The following is a 19527-nucleotide window of genomic DNA, read 5'->3' as shown; positions in this document are numbered from 1 at the left end:
TCAGCGGTAGAGCGTCGGCCTGGCGTGCGGGGGACTCAGGTTCGATTCCGGCCAGGGCACATAGGAGAAGCGCCCATTTGCTTCTCCACCCCCACCCCCTCCTTCCTCTCTGTCTCTCTCTTCCCCTCCCGCAGCCAAGGCTCCATTGGAGCAAAGATGGCCCGGGCACTGGGGATGGCTCCTTGGCCTCTGCCCCAGGCGCTAGAGTGGCTCTGGTCGAGGCAGAGCGACGCCCCAGAGGGGCAGAGCATCGCCCCGTGGTGGGCGTGCCGGGTGGATCCCGGTCGGGCGCATGCGGGAGTCTGACTGTCTCTCCCCGTTTCCAGCTTCAGAAAAATACAAAAAAAAAAAAAAAAAAAAAAAAAAAAAACGAAAGAAAATGAAATGATCAGTTTTGAATTTTTATAAAGAATTCTGCAGTGTGGGAAATGGATCAAAGGAACCAGACATGAGTAGGGAGATCAGTCAGGCAGGTGCACTAGGCCAGGTGACATGATGGCAAACAAGACTGGAGACTGAGGGTAGTCATTTCCTAAATAGTACTGAGCACCCACTGTGTGGTCAGGTGTTGATTGATTTAAGCACTGGAGCTAAAATCATAACAAAAGCACTCAAGTCCCTCCTCTCAAAGAACTCATGAAAGACAGTAACAGGTTTATACATAAATATATATAATACCAGCTTGTGGTAAGCATTCTGAAGAATAATAAGACTGTAAGGGGATAAGAGCACAGTGTGGGGAATGTTATTTTATATAGGGTGGTGAGGGAGAGCCTGTTGAGAGGTGACATTTGAGCAGAGACCTAAACCAAGTAGGAATCTGGCATGCCTGGCCTGTGCTGGCGCAGTGGATAGAGCTCAAACCTGGAATGCAGAGGTTGCCGGTTGGAAACCCTGAGCTTGCCTGGTCAAGGCACATACGAGAAGCAACCAATGAACAGCTAGAGTGAAGCAAATACTTCTCATCCCCGCCCCACCCCCTGTCTCTGTAGAATCAATAAATAAAATGTTTTTTTTAAATAAGCAGGTATCTGGCAGAAGAACATTCAAGAGAATACTCACGTGCAAAGGCACTGAAGCAGGAAAGTACCAGACATGGCCTAGGAACAGTGAAGAACAAATATAATTGGAATGGACTCAAAGAAGACAAAAAATTCTAAAAGTGGCCCTAGCCAGGTAGCTCAGTTGGTTTATCCCAATATACCAAGGTTGTGGGTTTGATCCCTGGTCAGGGCATGTACAAGAATCAACCAGTGAGTGCATAAATAAGTGGAACAACAAATTGATGTTTCTTTCTCTCCCTTTCTCTAAAATCAATTTAAAAAAAAGAATATTAAAAGGAAAAAAAAAGTACTGAGTTAAGAAGCGAAACAAAGGATGTATCAAGTTCAGGTCCTATTTTCTTTTTTAGCTTTAATACAAAAAATGAAATCACAAATAGGGCCCATGATATGTTAACCTTCTAAAATTCTTATTCTCAATTAGACTAAAAAATTATTAATTTTGAACTAAAAGTTCCAAAACAAATTAGGTATGACTGTTGGGAAGGAAGCAGAAAGAGGGGGTTAGTTATGGATTTGCTTAGAGATATAAAGTTGTATTTAAACTTGGTGAAGCAGTCTTAAGAGTCTTTATTGGGTACTATTTACACATTTTTTTATTACAGTCATGCAGTAGGATTCCATTTGGGATTTCAAGGAAAGTTGGAATGCTTTAGTTCCTAAAAAAGAAAAAAAAATGTTTAAGGGGGAAAAAAGGAATGTGGCCCTACCAAGTTGGCTCAGTGGATAGAATGTCGGCCCGGCGTCGACTGGCGTCGGCCCGGCGTGTGGCCATCCCAGGTTTGATCCCAGTCAGGGCATGCATGAGAAGCAATGATCTGCTGCTCCCCCCCTCCCCCTCTCTCTCTTCCCCCTGCTCCCCCCTCCCCCCTCTCTCTCTTCCCCTCTCGCAGCCAGTGGCTTGGTTGGTCTAAGCATCAGCCCCAGGCTCTGAGGATAGCTTGGTTGGTCTGAGCGTTGGCCAGACAGGTCGCTGGGTGGACCCAGGTTGGAGAGCATGCAGGAGCCTGACTCACTATCTCCCCTCCTCTTAAAAAAAAAAAAAGAAAAAAGGAATGTAATAATTCTGGCCAAAAGGTCTCCTGGAATTCATGATAAATGAAAAGAATTTTGGCAGTTCCTGTATCATTATGCATCTCCCAAGCAATGTGCAATTCCTCACTACAACTTAGTTATTCACTGAAACACTGGTCTTATTACAAAACAAGTTAAACAAACAAAGCCTCCTTTAGTTCCCACCTTGATTCATTATTAGAATTCACCTTTCCTTTCACCTCACCCACAATCCCAGATATTGAATGGCAGATGTTGGTCTCACTGAAGAAAAGAACATTTGACAATTTAAACTTCAGCAAAATTGAACTCAGCTATCCTTAGTCACTGATTGATGACTCTTTCTATTTTTACATTTTTAAAGTAACACTATGTCCTTCCTGGAAGTTCTTTGCATTCCAGATTGTAACAGGGACTGAAGTACAAGTAAAAATGCAAAATGTCAAGTGTCAGTATAAGTTAGATGCATACACACATATGTAGGTAAGTCTGGTTCAAATTCCTGTTCAGTAACATACTGATCTTTATAAAAATTTTAAATAAATACTACTTAATTTAGCTTAAAGAAACTAAACTTTGCCTTAGTATCAAATTTAAAATGTGATCTGAAAATTTACATTCTAACAAATATAAGAGGAAGTATTTACAAAGCCTTTTACAACTCTGTAATAAATAATATTTCACTGTACCACTAAAAACAAAATACAAGCCTCACCAGTGGTGGCACAATGGATAGAGCATCAGCCCAGCATGTTGACGTCCGCAGTTTGAAACCCTGAGGTCACTGGTTTGAGCCCTGGTTTGTCGGCTTGAGCACGGGATCATCAATATGACCCCAAGGTCGCTGGCTTGGCTTGAGCCTGTGGTCAAGGCACAGACAAGAAGCAATCAATGAACAACTAAAGTGACCAACTACAAATTGATGGTTCTCACTCTCCTTCCTCCCTCTCTCTCTCAAAAAATCAATCATTTTTTTAAAATACAAAACTGACATCATGTATCATTTTCCAGGTCACACCCATCCCCCTCACTTGCACACAGGTAACCACTACACTAACTTATGTTAATCACTCCCTTGCTTTTTTTTGTGGCAGAGACAGAGAGAGTCAGAGAGAGGGACAGATAGGGACAGACAGACAGGAACGGAGAGAGATGAGAAACATCAATTTTTTGTTGCAGCTCCTTAGTTGTTCTTGGATTGATTTCTCAGATGTGCCTTGACCGGGGGGCTACAACAGACTGAGTGATCCCTTGCTTGAGCCAACGACCTTGGGCTTAAGCTGGTGAGCCTTGCTCACACCAGATGAGCCCGCGATCAAGCTGGCGACCTCGGGGTCTCGAACCTGAGTCCTCCGCATCCCAGTCCGACGCTCTATCCACTGCACCACCGCCTGGTCAGGCAATCACTCCCTTCCTTTTACTTGTTTATTTGTTTATTCATTTTAGAGAAGAGAGACAGAGAGAGAGAGAGAGAGAGAAAGAGAGAGGCCCTGGCTGGTTGGCTCAGTGGTAGAGCATCGGCCTGGCGTGCAGAAGTCCCAGGTTCGATTCCTGGCCAAGGCACACAGGAGAAGCACCCATCTGCTTCTCCACCCCTCCCCCTTTCCTTCCTCTCTGTCTCTCTCTTCCCCTCCCGCAGCCAAGGCTCCATTGGAGCAAAAGATGGCCCAGGCGCTGGGGATGGCTCCTTGGCCTCTGCCCCAGGCGCTAGAGTGGCTCTGGTCTCGACAGAGCGACGCCCCGGATGGGCAGAGCATCGCCCCCTGGTGGGCGTGCCAGGTGGATCCCGGTCGGGCGCATGCAGGAGTCTGTGTGACTGCCTCCACTTTTCCAGCTTAAGAAAAAAAAAAAAAAGAGAGAGATGGGGGAAGGAGCAGGAAGCATCAACTCCCATATGTGCCTTGACTGGGCAAGTGCAGGGTTTTGAACTTGCATTCCAGGTCGACGCTTAATCCACTGCGCCACCACAGGTCAGGCTCCCTTGCTTTTTTTTTAGTGTATCACCTCCTCTCTGTAGCCTGTGGAGGCTTGAGAGAGACATGAAGGGAAAGAGAGTGAGAGAAGCATCAAATCATAGTTACTGCCTGACCAGGCGGTGGCGCAGTGGATAAAGCGTCGGACTGGGATGCTGAGGACCCAGGTTCAAGACCCCGAGGTCGCCAGCTTGAGTGCGGGCTCATCTGGTTTGAGCAAAACTCACCAGCTTGGACCCAAGGTCGCTGGCTCGAGCAAGGGGTTACTCAGTCTGCTGAAGGCCCGTGGTCAAGGCACATATGAGAAAGCAATCAATGAACAACTAAGGTGTCCCAACGAAAAACTAATGATTGATGTTTCTCATCTCTCTCCATTCCTGTCTGTCTGTCCCTGTCTATCCCTCTCTGACTCTCTCTCTGTCTCTGTAAAAAAAAAAAAAAAAATCAAATTACTTTCACTTTAGTTGTGTGTTGATTGTTTTTCATACATCCCTTGACCGAGGGGGATCAGACCTCGGACTTATGCCAAGCTAGCATCCCCTTGCTCAATACAGTGACCTTTGGGCTCAAGCTGGCCACCTTTGGGATAGTGTGGATAATCCCCTACTCAAGCCAGCAACCCTGCACTCAAGATGACACAGATGAGCCCGCCATCAGAGCCGACAACCTAGGGGTTTCAGAACAGTGGCCTCAGCATTCGGGTCAACACTACTCACTGCACCGCCACCAGCTGAGTCACTCCCTTGTTTTTTTCCCATTTTCTCAGACTTCCTCTTTAACTATTTATCTCTTCTTCCCTCTCACCGAACCAAGGATAATGTTTGCTTAATATCTTGCCTTTCTCATCTCCCATTTACTCTCTTTTTGTAATAGCTTTATTGATATAATTCACATATATAAATATCATATCTCATTCACTATTTTAAAGCATACACTGAGTGGCTTTTAGTATATTCACAAGGTTATGCGAGCACCACCATCTAATTCAAGAACATTTTAAACACCCCCAAAAGACACCCACCCTCATTAGCAGTCACTCTCCATCACTCCCCCTCATCCCCCACCCCCACAGGCAACCACTAATCTCCTTTTTGTCCATATATTTGCCTTTTCTGGACATTTTTTCTTCTTTTCCAAATGAGAGGAGGGGAGATAGATAGACTCCCACATGCACCCCAACTGGGATCCACCCAGCAACTCTTGTTTGGGGCTGATGCTCTGCCTGTCTGGGGCTGTGCTCATAACCAAGCTATTTTTAGCTCCTGAGGTGGAGGCTTCTTGGAGCCATCCTCAGCACCCAGGGCCGATGTGCTTGAACCAATCCAGCCATGGCTGCAGAAGGGGAAGAGAGAGAGAGACAGAGAGAGAAAGGGGTGGAGAAGCAGATGGGCGCTTCTCCTGTATGTCCTGACCGGGAATCAAACCCGGGACATCCACATGCCAGGCTGACATTCGAACACTGAGTTAGTTTGACCAGAGCTTGGACATTTCTTATCGATGGAATCATATAATATGCAGCCTTTCTGACTGCCTGCTTTCACTTAGCATTTTTCCAAGGTCCATCCATGTTGTAGAGTGTATCAGTACATGCCTTAATGTGACTAAATACTATTCCATTGTATGTATATACTACATTTTGCTTATCCATTCATCACTTGATAGACATTTGTGTTGTTTCCACACTTTGGCTATTATGAATAATGATGCTATGAACACTCATTACACATTTTTGTGTGGACATTGTAATTTCTCTTGAGTAGGTACCTAGGAGTGGAATGCCAAGTCAAAGGTAACTATTTACTTGTGTTCTTTTAAAAATATTTATCTTTATTTATTGATTTTAGGAAGAGGAGAGAGAGAGAGAGAGAGAGAGAGAGAGAGAGAAGGGAGGGAGCAGAAGGAGCAGGAAGTATCAATTCATAATAGTTGCTTCTCATATGTGCCTTAACTGGCCAAGCCCAGGGTTTTGAACCGGTGACCTCAGCATTCCAGGTCAACACTCCATCCACTGCACCACCACAGGTCAGGCAACAAACATGTTCTTTACTAAAATGAAATTCACATAAAATTAATAAATTTAAAGTGAAAAACTCAGTGTTATTTACTACATTCACAGTGTTGTGAAGCAAACACCTTTATATCATTCTAAAACATTTTCATCACCTCAGAAGAAAACTCCGAACCCATTAAGCAATTGCTCCTCATTCATTCTCTCCTTCCTGCATTGCCTAGAAGCCACCAATCTGCATTCTGTTGCTATGGAGTTAGCTATTCCAGATATTTTATATAAGCAGAATAATACGTTATACAATCTTTTGTGTCTGCTCCTTTCACTTAACATATGTTTTCAAAGTTGATCCACATTGTAGCATGTGTCAGTACTTCCTTTTTAGGGACTGAACAATATTCCATTGTACATATTTACAATTTATCCATTCATCTGTTGGGACACTTCTGCATTTCCTACCTTTTGACTATTATGAATAGTGCTGCTCTAAAAAATGGGTGTACATAGAGTAGACTTGAGTACCTGTTTTCAATTCTTTTCAGTATTCTCACCTAGGAGTAGAATTGCTGGGTCATATGGTTATACTCTCTTTAACTTTTTGAAGAAACTTTGCCATAGCAGCTACACCATTTTACATTCCCACCAGCAATGTAAGAGGGTTCCAATTTCTCCACATCCTCACCAACACCTGTTTATTTCTTTATTTTTAAATGGCAATCCTATTAGGTGTGAAGTGGGATCTTATTGTGGTTTGGATTTGCACTTCCCTAATGACTAATGGCAAGCATCTTTTCATGTGCTTGTTAGCCGTTTGTGCATCATCTTTGGAGAAATGTCTATTTAAGTCCTTTACACATTTTTAAAATGGGTTGTTATTTTTTCTTTTTAGCAAGAGAAAGAGACAAAGACAGACAGGCAGGCAGGCAGGAAGGGAAAGTGATGAGAAGCATTAACTCATAGTTGTGGCACTTTAGTTGTTCATTGATTGCTTCCTTGTATGTGCCTTAACCAGGGGCGGGGGACTCCAGCTGAGCCAGTGACCCCTTGCTCAATCCAGCAACCTTGGGCTTCAAACTAGCGACCTTTGGGCTCAAGCCAGTGACCATGGGGTCATGTCTATGATTCCATGCTCAAGCCAGCAACCCTGCGCTCAAACCAGTGACCCTGCATTCAAGCTGGTGAGCCCGCGCTCAAGCCAGATGAGCCTGTGCTCAAGCTGGTGACCGTGGGCTTTCAAACTTGGGAACTGAGCATCACAGGTCAATGCTTTATCCACTGTGCCCCTGCCTGGTCAGACTGGTTTGTTGTTGTTGTTGTTTTTATTTATTTTTCAGTTGTAAGTTCTTTATATATTCTAGATACTAGGCCTTTATCAGATACATGATTTCCAAATATTTTCTCCCATTCTGTGGGTTGTCATTTTACTTTCTTATTGGTATTCTTTGAAGCAGAAAAGCTTCTAATTTTGATGTACAATTTATTTTCTTTTGTTATTCATTCTTCTTAAATTTTGAGAGTATGTTTGTTAAAGCTGGGGACAGTGAAACAGGGTAGGGCTTACGATGGAACAAGCAACAGGAGAGCTAGGCGGGCCTGCTCTGGCTCTCTGGAAGTGCTACAGAAATAAAATGAGTCAAGGCAAGGCTGCTCTGGCTCACTGGGAAGTCAGAGAAAAGGGGCCTTGGAGACAGGCTCAGCAGTGAGCCTGGAATGAGCTGCTGCTGGTCATTGCTCCCCTAGTTGAAGTCATGAGGTCCCTTAGAGAGTAAGAGATGCTCACCTATGGGGGAAGAAGATGGGGAGAGGAAAGGTGTGGGCATGCTCCCCTCCCCACCTTGCTTTCATATTTTTAGTATTATATTGAAGAATATATTGATAAATCCAAGGTCGCAGAGATTTACCCCTATGTTTCCAAGAGATTTATAGTTTTTGCTCTTATATTTAGATCTTTGATCTATTCTGAGTTAATTTTCATATATGACATGAGGTAAGGGTTTCATTTCATTCCTTTGTCTGTGGTTATCCAGGGATCCAGCTTCATTTCTTGAAAAGACCACTGAATGTTCTTGGCATTCTTGTAAAAAATTAGTTGACCATGGACACATGGGTTTATTTCTGGACTCACAATCCTATTCCATTTATTTTTCTCTGTCCTTATGCCAGTACAATAAAGTCTTGATTACTATAGTTTTATAGAAAGATGTTTTTGGTTTTTTTGTTTTGTTTTGTTTTGTTTTGTTGTTGTTGTTTTTTTTACAGAGACAGAGTCAGAGAGAGGGACAGACAGGGACAGAAAGAGATGAGAAGCATCAATCATCAGTTTTTCGTTGCAACACCTTAGTTGTTCATTGATTGCTTTCTCATATGTGCCTTGACCGTGGGCCTTCAGCAAACCGAGTAACCCCTTGCTCAAGCCAGCGACCTTGAGTCCAAGCTGGTGAGCTTTGCTCAAACCAGATGAGCCCGCACTCAAGCTGGTGACCTCGGGGTCTCGAACCTGGGTCCTCCACATCCCAGTCCGATGCTCTATCCACTGTGCCACCGCCTGGTCAGGCTATAGAAAGTTTTGAAGTCAGAAAGTATGAGTCCTCCTACTGTTTTGGATATCCTTGTTCTCTTGCAATTCCTTATGAATTTTTTAATCAACTTTTCAATTTCTACAAGTAAATCAGCTGGATTTTTTTTCAGCTGGGATTTTGAAAGAGATTGCATTGTAACTGTAGATCAATTTAGGTAGCGGTGCCATCTTAACAATATTAATTACTTTAATTTTTTTTTTTAGCAAGAGAGACAGGAAGGGAGAGAAATGAGAACCATCAACTCATAGTTGCAGCACTTTAGTTGTTTATTGATTGCTTTCTCATATGTGCCTTGACCAGGGGGCTCCAGCCGAGCCAGTGACCCCTTGCTCAAGCCAATGACCTTGGGCTCAAGCCAGAAGCCTTGGGCTTCAAGCCAGCAACCTTTGGGCTCAAGCTGGCAACCATGGGGTCATGTCTAGGATCCCATGCTCTAGCCGGCAACCCCTAGCTCATGTGAGTGAGCTCATGCTCAAACAAGTGACCTTGGGGGTTTCAAACCTGGGTCCTCAGTGTCCCAGGTTGACGTTCTATCCACTGCTCCATCACCTGGTCAGGCTCAACAATGCTTTTTAATTTTCAGAGTATAAGTATTGCACTTCTTTTATTAAGTTCATTCCTCATATTTTATTTTAGATGCCATTGAATTTAAAATTGTGTATCCATATAAACCCAATTTTCACATAGTTCACTGCAAGTATATAAAAATAAAATTGATTTTTCAAAAACATTTTATGTATTTCTTTGACAGTGGAGGCAGAGTGGATAAAGTGTTGACCTGGAATGCTGAGGCTGCTTGTTCGAAGCCCTGGGCTTGCTCAGTCAAGGCACATATGATAAGCAATCAATGAACAAGTAAAGTGAAGCAACTACGAGTTGTTACTTCTTGTTACTTCTCATCTCTCTCCCCTTTCTCTGTAAAATCAATAAATAAAACCTTTTTAAAAAATTGATTTGTTTTTGCCTGACCAGGTGGTGGAGCGATGGATACAGTGTCGGCCTGGGATGCAGAGAACCCAGGTTCAAAACCCCAAAGTTGCCAGCTTGAGCGCAGGCCCACCAGCTGGAGCGTGGGATCATAGATGTGACCCCATGCTCGCTAGCTTAAGCCCAAGGTCGCTGGCTTTAGCAAGGGATCAGTGGCTCAGGTGGAGCCACCCAATCAAGGCACATATGAGAAAGCATTCAGTGAGCAACTAAAGTGCCACAACAAAGAATCAATGCTTCTCATTCCCCTCCCTTCCTGTCTCTCTCACTAAAAAAATAAAATAAAATAAATAAATAAATAAATAATAATTGATTTCTTTTTTCTTTTTTTTTAATAATTGATTTCTTAATCTTGATCTGTAACTATGCTGAACTCCTCAGGATTTTCTGTATATTTAAACATGTCATCTGGAAAGAGGAATAGTTTTACTTTTTTCTTTCTTAATCTGGATGCCTTTTATTTCATTAGTTTAAACAACTGCCACAGCAGGAACCACTAGCACTGTGTTGTACAGAAGTGGTGAAAGCGGACATCCTTGTTTTGTTTATGATCTTAGGAGGAAAGAATACAGTCTTTGACCACTAGGTTTGTTGTCAGCTATGAGTTTTTTGTAGGTGCTCTTTATTTTTAATTTTGAGAAAGTTTCTATGCATAGTTTAAGTGTTTTTATCATGAAAAGGTATTGGATTTTTTTTTTTGTATTTTTCTGAAGCTGAAAACGGGAGACAGTCAGGCAGACTCCCGCATGCGCCCGACCGGGATCCACCTGGCACGCCCACCAGGGGCGATGCTCTGCCCACCAGGGGGTGATGCTCTGCCCCTCCAGGGCGTCGCTCTGTTGCGACCAGAGCCACTCTAGCACCTGGGGCAGAGGCCAAGGAGCCATCCCCAGCGCCCAGGCCATCTTTGCTCCAATGGAGCCTCGGCTGCGGGAGGGGAAGAGAGACAGAGAGGAAGGAGAGGGGGGGGGGTGGAGAAGCAGATGGGCACCTCTCCTGTGTGCCCTGGCTGGGTATCGAACCCGGGACTTCTGCACGCCAGGCCGACGCTCTACCACTGAGCCAACTGGCCAGGGCCAGAATTGGATTTTTTTAAAGATACTTTTCCTGTGTCTACTGAGATGATTATATGGGTTTTGTTTTTATTTAAAAAATATAGTGTATTACGTTTTTTGACCTCTGGATGTTAAATGAACCTTGCATCCCTGCAATAAATTCTACTTGGTCTTGCTGTATCATTATTTTTTTTTAATTTTTTATTCATTATAGAGAGGAGAGGGAGAGACAAAGAGAGAGAAGGGGGGAGGAGCTGGAAGCATCAACTCCCAAATGTGCCTTGACCAGACAAGCCCAGGGCTTCGAACCGGCGACCTCAGATTTCCAGGTCGATGCTTTATCCACTGCGCCACCACAGGTCAGGCTGTATCATTATTTTTTTATGATGTTGGATTCAGTTTGCTAGTATGTTGTTGAAGATTTTTTGTTGTTGTTGAGGATTTTTGTGTTCATATTCATAAGAGAGATTGGTCTGTAGTTTTTTTTATAATGTCTTTGTCTAATTTTGATATCAGGGCAGTGGTGGGATTCAGCCAGTTTGCATTGGTTCAGCAGAACCGTTACCTAATTTTTTGTTGAGTTCTGTGAACCAGTTGTTAAAATGGCACTTGTAATCAGGGTTCTCTCTAAGGTGGGCACCTGGGCAGCCGCCCAACGTGGAAATCACAAATTCCTTACTCTTTTTTAACGTTCATCTGCGCAACAGCGTATTCTCAGTGCCTGTAGTAATGTTCATTCTCTCCATTGGTGAAAAAAATTGCAAGTGAGGATGCCAATCAAGAAGCAATATGGAAATATCATAAATAACAGTATTATTGTTTTTTCTCAGATATTATTTAATAATTTTCATTAATATTTTAAAACTCTTATAATCCAGTTTTGTGTACCTCTTTTATTGTTTTATTTAAGTATTAAATGCGTGAAATAATAAACTACCTTTCGGTGTATCATGTTTTTATACTTAGAATTGCCATTAGGGCAGAGAACCAGTTGCTGAATGATTTGAATCTCACCACTGTATCAGGGTAACACTGGTCTTATAAAATGAGTTGGGGCCTGACTGGTGGTGGCGGAGTGGATAGAGGATAGACTGGGATGCTGAGGTCGAAACCCTGAGGTTGCTGGCATGAGCGTGGGATCATAGACATGACCCCATGGCTGCTGGCATGAGCCCAAGGTCGCCGGCTTGAGCAAAGGGTCACTGGCTTGGCTGGAGCCCCCTATTCAAGGCACATATGAGAAGCAATCAAGGAACAACTAAAAGTGATGCAAATGCAAGTTGATGCATCTCATTTCTCTCCTCCCCTTACTCTCTCAAAAAAAAAAATGAGCTGGGGAATGTTCATTCTCTTCTATTTTTTGGAAAAGTTTGTGAAATATTGGTATTAATTCTTCTTTAAATATTTGGTAAAATTCAGCAGAGAAGCTATCTGAGCCTCAGTATTATTAGCAACATTTTTAATGGTATTCCTTTATAATCCTTTATATTTCTATAAGGTCAGCAGCAATGACCCCTCATTCATTTCTGATTCTTGTAATTTGAGTCTTCTGTTTCTTAGTAAATCTAAGGTTTGCCAATTTTATTGGTCTTTTCAAAGCTCTCCTTTTTTAAAAAAAAGAGAACTAGCTTTTGGTTTCATTGATTTTTCTCCATTGCTTTCTATTCTCTATTTCATTAATTTCCACTCTTATTTTTATTTATTTATTTGTTTGTTTTACAGAGTCAGAGAGAGAAATAGATGAGGACAGACAGACAGGAACAGAGAGAGATGAGAAGCATCAATCATTGGTTTTTTGTTGCGTGTTGCAACATCTTAGTTATTCATTGATTGCTTTCTCATATGTGCCTTGACCACGGGCCTTCAGCAGACCGAGTAACCCCTTGTTTGAGCCAGCGACCTTGGGTCCAAGCTGGTGGGCTTTGCTCAAGCCAGATGAGCCCGCATTCAAGCTGGTGACCTCGGGGTCTCGAACCTGGGTCCTCCGATCCCAGTTCAACGTTCTACCACCTGCACCACCTCCTGGTCAGTCTCCACTCCATTTTTTTTTTAAAGAGATACTCCTTCTTTAAATTTTTGTTTGATTTTAGAGAGAAACATTGATTTATTGTTCCACTTATTTATGCATTCATTCGTTGATTACTGTATGTGCCCTTACCAGGGATCAAACCCACACTCTGGCGTATTGGGACAGTGCTCTGACCAACTGAGCTACCCAGCCAGGGCTCCACTCTAATCTCTATTATTCCCGCCTGACCTGTGGTGGCGCAGTGGATAAAGTGTCGACCGGGAAATGCTGAGGTCGCCAGTTCGAAACCCTGGGCTTGCCTGATCAAGGCACATATAGGAGTTGATGCTTCCAGCTCCTCCCCACCTTCTCTCTCTCTGTCTCTTCTCTCTCTCTCTCTGTCTCTCTCTCTCCTCTCTAAAAAAAAAATGAATAATCTCTATTATTCCCTTCCTTCTGCTAGCTTTAGGTTTAATTAGCTCCTTCTTTTCCATTGTCTTAAACTGGACAGTTAGGCTATTAATTTGAGATTTCTTTTTTTTTTTCTGAAGTTGGAAACAGGAGGCAGTCAGACAGACTCCCGCATGTGCCCGACCGGGATCCACCCGGCACGCCCACCAGGGGGCGATGCTCTGCCCCTCCGGGACATTGCTGTCGCGACCAGAGCCCCTCTAGCGCCTGGGGCAGAGGCCATGGAGCCATCCCCAGCGCCCAGGCCATCTTTTGCTCCAATGGAGCCTTGGCTGCAGGAGGGGAAGAGAGCGACAGAGAGGAAGGAGAGGGGGAGGGGTGGAGAAGCAGATGGGCACTTCTCCTGTGTGCCCTGGCTGGGAATCGAACCCGGGACTCCTGCATACCAGGCCGATGCTCTACCACTGAGCCAACCAGCCAGGGCCAAGATTTCTTTTCTTAATGTGAGCATTACAGCTATAAATTTCTCCCTAAGCAGTGTCTTTGCTTCATCATGTAACTTTTGGTATGTTTGTCTTCAATTTCATTCATCTAAAATTTCTAATTTTCAATTTGAATTATTCTTTGACTCATGGTTTTAGAGTATTAACTTCTACATATTTGTAAATGTTCTAGTTTTTCTCGTGTTATTGCTTTCTAATTTCAATCTATTGTGGCTATACTCTATATTCTTTCAGTTCAAGTTATTGAGGCTTGTTATTGGACTATCATTTGGTCCATCCTATATAATGTTCCATGTATAATTGGGAAGAATATATATTCTACTGTTGTTGGGTAGTATGTTCTATGGGTGGATTATACCTGTTAAGCCTAGTTGGTTTATAGCAGGGGTCCCCAAACTACGGCCCGCAGGCCACATGCGGCCCCTGAGGCCATTTATCCGGCCCCCGCCGTGCTTCCGGAAGGGGCACCTCTTTCATTGGTGGTCAGTGAGAGGAGCATAGTTCCCATTGAAATACTGGTCAGTTTGTTGATTTAAAGTTACTTGTTCTTTATTTTAAATATTGTATTTGTTCCCGTTTTGTTTTGTTTTTTACTTTAAAATAAGATACGTGCAGTGTGCATAGGGATTTGTTCATAGTTTTTTTTTATAGTCCGGCCCTCCAATGGTCTGAGGGACAGTGAACTGGCCCCCTGTGTAAAAAGTTTGGGGACCCCTGGTTTATAGTGTTGCTCAATTTTTCTCTTTCCTTGTGAATCTTCTGCGTAGTTGCTCTACCCACTATTGAACATGTGATATTGAAGTCTCCATATTCAAGGTACAATCCCTGTCCCACCAGAGGAGGCCTCCACCTCTCTCCTGCACTATCTCAGAACTTAGCCTCCACAACAGGTAGCTGAAAGCAGAGTGAGAAATGCTGATGTTCTTTCCTTTCTGGGACGATATCCGTACAACTGAGAGCTGCATAGAGAGGGAATTCTGTATTCCTGGCTACATCACTCTGGACTGGAGCTTCCCTCTATCTCACTGAGCTGGGAAGGGAGAGGGAGGGAGAGGACAGTCCTGATTCAAATACCACAAACTTGTTCTTATGGAGTCTTAGATTTTTTTGAATAGACATCTTCCTCATTTCATATGTCCACATAGGAAACGTGCAAACCTGTAGAGATTTTTTGTAACAGTTTATTTGAGCCTGACCAGGCGGTGGCACAGTAGATTGAATGTTGGCCTGGAACGTTAAGAACCCAGGTTTGAAACCTCAAGGTTGCCAGCTTGAGTGTGAAATCATAGTCATGATCCCATGGTCACTGGCTTGAGCAAGAGCCGCTGGCTCAGTGGGAGCCCCCGGGTCAAGGCACATAAGAGAAAGCAATCAGTGAGTAACTAAGGTGCCACAACTATGAATTAATGATTCTCATCTCTCTCCCTTCCTGTCTTTCTGTCTTTCTCTCTCTCGCTAAAAATTAAAAGTTGATTTGAGCAAAAACTGATAATTGGTGGGAAGCAAGATCTCAAATGCTCTGTAGAATAGCACTTTGCAGCTTCTTTTATGCATTTGGAATTAAGGATGGAACATAAAAAAGGTTACATGGGTATAGCAGGAGGCAAAGCAGGATTAGATTATATAGTTCAAATGATGTGTTCTGTCATCTTAAAGGTGTGTTAACATAGATGCACAAGACAGGGCTGCCTTAAAAACCTTTCACTAAAGCCTCACAAACAGCAAAATGGCCCCTCGCAGTGGCGGGCAGGCAATCTGCCATCCGCGATCCCCCATCTCTGGAGTGCAAGCACCCCTAGCCTTATACAGGCCATACACACGTGGCGCTGCCACGCAGTCACATACCAATCAGGCAAAGTGCTTGCAGCTGGTAACCCCGCCAGCAAGTCTAACACGGCTGCCGCACACTTCCATTGAGATTTAATCAACAAGTTTTGGTTTTACAATACTGGGTAAGGGAAATATTCCCCAGCCAGACATACTATCCATTCCTATTTAAACATTCAGGTGAAGTTGACAGAGCTTCTTTATATAATACCTGCTTAAACAATCCAACTTTTGCCTGACCAGGTGGTGGCACAGTGGGTAGAGCGTCGGACTGGGATGCGGAGGACCCAGGTTCGAGACCCCGAGGTCGCCAGCTTGAGCACGGGCTCATCTGGTTTGAGCAAAGCTCACCAGCTTGGACCCAAGGTCGCTGGCCAAGCAAGGAGTTACTCGGTCTGCTGTAGCCCCTGGTCAAGGCACATATGAGAAAGCAATCAATGAACAACTAAAGTGTTGCAATGAAAAACTAATGATTGATGCTTCTCATCTCCGTTCCTGTCTGTCCCTGTCTATACCTCTCTCTCTGACTCTCTAAAAAAAAAATAAAAAAAAAAAACACAAACACACACACACAAAACCTTTCACTAAAGAATTTAGAGGCCTGGGCCATGACTACCCACCAGGACCTGCCCAGACCCATATTTATCCACAGGTGTGTGCTTTTACAATTATTTTCAGACATGAAAAATGGTTGTTTTTAAAGAATAAGCATCCTACTAATCTTTACTAATCTTGTTTTGAGAGATTGGAGATACGAGAAGCATCAACTCATAGTTGCTTCACTTCAGGCGTTCATTGATTGCTGTCATATATAACCTGACAGAGGAGGGGCTTCAAGTTGAACCAGTGGCCTTTGGCTCAAGCCAATAACCTTGGGATCATGTCTATAATTTTGTGATAAAGCCAGAGACTCCATGCTCAATCTAGCAACCTCGGGGTTTCGAACCGGGATGTCAGTGTTCCGGGTTGACTCTCCAGTGAGCCACCACCAGTCAGGCACTAATTTTGTTTTTTAATAGTTTCACTGCCAAGAGTGGCTCTATGGAGAAAGGCATGCTGTCTACAGGAAGTCAGTCCTTCCTCCCATTTCCTCTTTTTAGCTCACCAGAAAGTTATCCTTTGGCCTTATCATTTTCCAGCCACATTCTGTTTTATGTTTTATTTTTTGTAAGAAATACAGAGACAGCCTGACCAGGCGGTGGCGCAGTGGATAGATCGTTGAACTGGGATGCGGAAGGACCCAGGTTCGAGACCCCGAGGATGCCAGCTTGAGTGCGGGCTCATCTGGTTTTAGCAAGGCTCACCAGCTTGAACCCAAGGTCGCTGGCTCAAGCAAGGGGTCACTCAGTCTGCTGTAGCCCCGGTGGTCAAGGCACATATGAGAAATCAATCAGTGAACAACTAAAGAACTGCAACGAAGAATTGATGTTGCTCATCTCTCTCCCTTCCTGTCTGTCTGTCCCTATCTGTCCCTATCTGTCCCTCTCTCTGTCTCTGAAAAAAAAGAAAAGAAAAAAAAAAGAAATACAGAGACAGGAAGGGAGAGAGAAGCATCAACTCGTAGTTGCTTCACTTCAGTTGTTCATTGATTGCATCTCATAGGTGCCTTGCCTGCGGGGCTCCAACCGAGCTGGTGACCCCATGCTCAAGCCAGATGCACCTGTGCTCAAGCTGGCAACCTCGGGGTTTTGAATGTGGGACCTCAGGTTGCTGCTCTATCCACTGTGCCACTACTGGTCACGCAAGCCACATTATTAATACTGACTAAATACACTGTTCCCCTTTCTTTGGGGTCATACAGGAAACTATAAAGGCATATGTGGGGCAGCTACGTTAGGCACACAGGGTTACCAACTGCAAGCACTGTGCTTGATTAGTGCGTGAGCACGTGGCAGAGGCACGTGTCTGGCCTATGTACGTCTATGGGTGCTTGTCCTGGGCGGCAATTCTCCCAGATCGCTCTCCCGACACCGTGAGTGCCATTTTCCTGCTCCCTTGCCCTACTGCGCATAGCGAGTTTTCCTTCGTTTATTAGCTCTTTCCTTTTTGTTGTTTATTTGCTCGCTAGTCCTTGCGAGCCTCCAATAAACGGGAATGGCCCGACACTTCCCGGCTCAGCAGTTCCTCTACCATCTGCCCGAATCCAGTGTGGACCTGCCTGGCCTCGGCCACCGGCATCACAGCATATCTTGGGGACATTATTTTAAGCTGCTTAATTTCAAGAAAGAGCAGACATGGAAGAAGCTCTAAAAACCAAATAGAAGTTACCCTTTGTAAAAGGACACTTACAGCCTGACCAGGCGGTGGCGCAGTGGATAGAGCGTCGGACTAGGATGCCGAGGAACCAGGTTCGAGACCTCGAGCTCGCCAGCTTGAGCACGGGCTCATCTGGTTCAAGCAAGGGCTCACCAGCTTGGACCCAAGGTCACTGGCTCCAGCAAGGGGTTACTCGGTCTGCCTGCCGAAGGCCCGCGGTCAAGGCACATATGAGAAAGCAATCAATGAACAACTAAGGTGTCTCAATGTGCAATGAAAAACTAATGATTAATGCTTCTCATCTCTCCGTTCCTGTCTATCCCTCTCTCTGACTCTCTCTGTCCCTGTAAAAAAAAAAAAAAAAAAAAGACATTTACATTTGTAAGGGAAATGTTAAAAAAGTCATGGTCTTTCCCTCACTCCCAGGAAGAGGACATCCTAATCTCTAGAAACTGTTACCAATAAAGGCAATGGCATGGATTTAAATTTGCATAACAATATTATCAGTGGTGGGATTAAAATAATTTAACAACCACTTCTTTACCCTAATGACCGTTTTAAGTATTAAAAAACGGTGTACCAAAAGGTATTTTATTATTTCATGCATTTAATACTTGAATAAGAATAAAAGAGATACACAAAACTAGATTATAAGAAAGTTTTAAAATATTAATGAAAAAATATTAAATATCTGAATAAAAACAATAAAACTGTTATTTATTTCTATATTGCTGCTAGATTGGCATCCTCACTTGCAATTATTTTCACCTATGGATGAAATGAACGTGACTATAGGTGTTTAGAATACACTGATCAGGGGTCCCCAAACTTTTTACACAGGGGGCCAGTTCACTGTCCCTAAGACTGTTGGAGGGCCACCACATACAGTGCTCCTCTCACTGACCACCAGTGAAAGAGGTGCCCCTTTCGGAAGTGCGGCAGGGGGCCGGACAAATGGCCTCAGGGGGCCGCATGTGGCCCGCGGGCCTTAGTTTGGGGATGCCTGGTCACTTCAGGGGTCTCAAACTCAACTCAGCATGTGGGCCGCAGAGCAAGATCACAGCCGTTCGGTGGGCCGCACTAGGTCTACAAAAGGCAACTGTTACACAACACTTTTCAGTGTCACAAAACGACCAGAAACTGTAGTTCGTGGATTAGTCTGCGGGCCGCGAGTTTGAGACCTCTACGGTAGATGAACGTTAAAAAAAGAGTAAGGAGCCTGATGAGGTGGTGGTGCAGTGGATAGAGGTCAGACTGGGAAACGGAGGACCCAGGTTTGAAACCCCAAGATCGCTGGCTTGAGCACGGGCTCATCCAGCTTGAGTGTGGGATCATAGACATGACCCCATAGTTCCTGGCTTGAGCCCAAAGGTCACTGACTTGAGCCCAAGGTCGCTGGCTTGAGCACGGGCTCATCCGGCTTGAGTGTGGGATCATAGACATGACCCCATAGTTCCTGGCTTGAGCCCAAAGGTCACTGACTTGAGCCCAAGGTCGCTGGCTCATATGAGAAAGCAATCAATGAACAACTAATCTCTCTCCATTCCTGCCTGTCTGTCCCTCTCTCTGTCACTGTCATACACACACACACACAAAGAGTAAGGAATGTAAGTTTGTGATTCCCACATTGAGCAGCTGCCCAAGCACACACGTTAGAGAGAACCCTGATTACAAGTACCATTTTAACAGCTGGTTCGCTGAACTCAATAGAAACTTAGGTATCAGTTCTGCTGAACTGGTGTGAACTGGCTGAATCCTACCACTGACTATTCCCCTGTTTGCTCTGTTTTTCCTGCTAACATCCCA

This window comes from Saccopteryx leptura, chromosome X (genome assembly GCF_036850995.1).
Source record: "Saccopteryx leptura isolate mSacLep1 chromosome X, mSacLep1_pri_phased_curated, whole genome shotgun sequence".
NCBI classification, from domain to species: Eukaryota; Metazoa; Chordata; class Mammalia; order Chiroptera; family Emballonuridae; genus Saccopteryx; species Saccopteryx leptura.
The sequence above is the reverse complement of the archived record's forward strand: the minus strand, read 5'-3'. Positions refer to the sequence as shown.